We start from the raw sequence: 1,583 nt of genomic DNA, 5'->3' as shown, positions 1-1,583 counted from the left end.
AGCTGCACCACTCTGCTGTCACACCTGAAAACATGTTGAAGGAGGGCGTCCGGCATCCGTCTGAATGGGTTCAGCATCCTCTCAGCACGCTTTTTAAGTTTGAAAAATCTTTCATGACATCTCTATTACTGCTTCATAAAAAACCTCTAAGTGAAAGACACCATTTATTTCTTTGACTTAACATATACATGGCTGTACACTTTAAGCTGTTCATTTAATCATTTTAGAGCATTACAATAATGAGTCTTCTTAATAATTAATATTGGCATTAATCAGTAGGAACAGTACAGCCAGTTTCTGTCATTACTCTAAAGCTGGCTTTCAGCCTTTAAAATCACATTCTTGCTCTTTCTTTATTGTACAGTATGTTTATAAAAAGTCAGGACTGATCTCATTTCATGTAAAAACTTGGTTAAAAAACCCCCGCTAAATTAAGCCTGTTAGATGGGAATTAAAAATGAAAATATTTGCTATTGTTTGTTCTCTAAATCTTGTCTATCTCCAAAAGCCTAATGGTTCAAAGTTGACTGCTGTGCATTTCAGATGCACAAACAGTTGACCTCAGCATCACCGTGTCCTTAAATAGAAGGAGCTGCAGCTCCTATAAACATGCCAGAGCAGCTTTGATTAAAAAAAAATGGAAAATAGAGAAAATAGTCCTGACAAAGAATAAAATAAGGAATGTTTTTAGGAGGCCTGAATCATTCATCATTCGTCGTCCAGCCGCTGCCTCTCCCCAGCGCTGCTACTCTCTGCTCCCTAGATACGGTGGCAGCCATTCAAAATGGCCCAGAATACTCAGAATACAGCACTTATTTTTTATTTTTTTTATTTCTTATTTAGATTACATTTTTTTTCAGCTTCATAGCCATGGTGGGCCCCTTCTTTGATTTTATTTATTTTGCTGAGGCTACTCAGAAGCCCACGGCTCTCCAAATGTTGAAAGAGCAATATTATAGCCATTACTGTTAATGCTGTATGTAGTCGAAATTTTACACATTCAGTAATAAAATGTCACAATGGATGGTATGGGAGGATGGTCATTTAAGAAGGGGGAAGATTTTTAAGATTTTTTAAGAAGGGGGATGCCATCCCCCCTCAAATCGAGTACTGCTTATAGCCTATTAGAAATGCAAAGGGGAAGTTCTGTAAATAGCGGATTATGTGACCAAAGCAGCTCATTTAAAGTCGTAGGGAAGCGGCTGTTCCAACCGTTGCATTTCCGAATTCAGAAAGTGCACGACTTTAGACAAGTGAATTAAGTGAATGTTATTGGTCGTTTATCAAGGGGGCGGGATTGTTGTAGCGGAAGGTTTGCAAGCAAGTTAATTGTGGCCGATTTCTCAGAAGCATCTTGCTAACCAGTTAGCAACTTAGTGCTAGTAGGTTCCCAATGGGAAATTCCATTGGGACCAAGTAGCACTAAATTGCTAACCAGTTAGCAACTTAGTGCTAGTAGGTTCCCAATGGGAAATTCCATTGGGACCAAGCAGCACTAAATTGGTGACTTAGGCTACGTTCACACTGCAGCCTGAAGTGACCCAATTCCAATTTTTTTGCCCATATGTGACCTGTATCTGATC

This window comes from Cyprinodon variegatus, unplaced genomic scaffold, assembly GCF_000732505.1.
Source record: "Cyprinodon variegatus isolate N-32 unplaced genomic scaffold, C_variegatus-1.0 Scaffold142, whole genome shotgun sequence".
NCBI lineage: Eukaryota > Metazoa > Chordata > Actinopteri > Cyprinodontiformes > Cyprinodontidae > Cyprinodon > Cyprinodon variegatus.
This window is presented reverse-complemented; position numbering follows the sequence as displayed.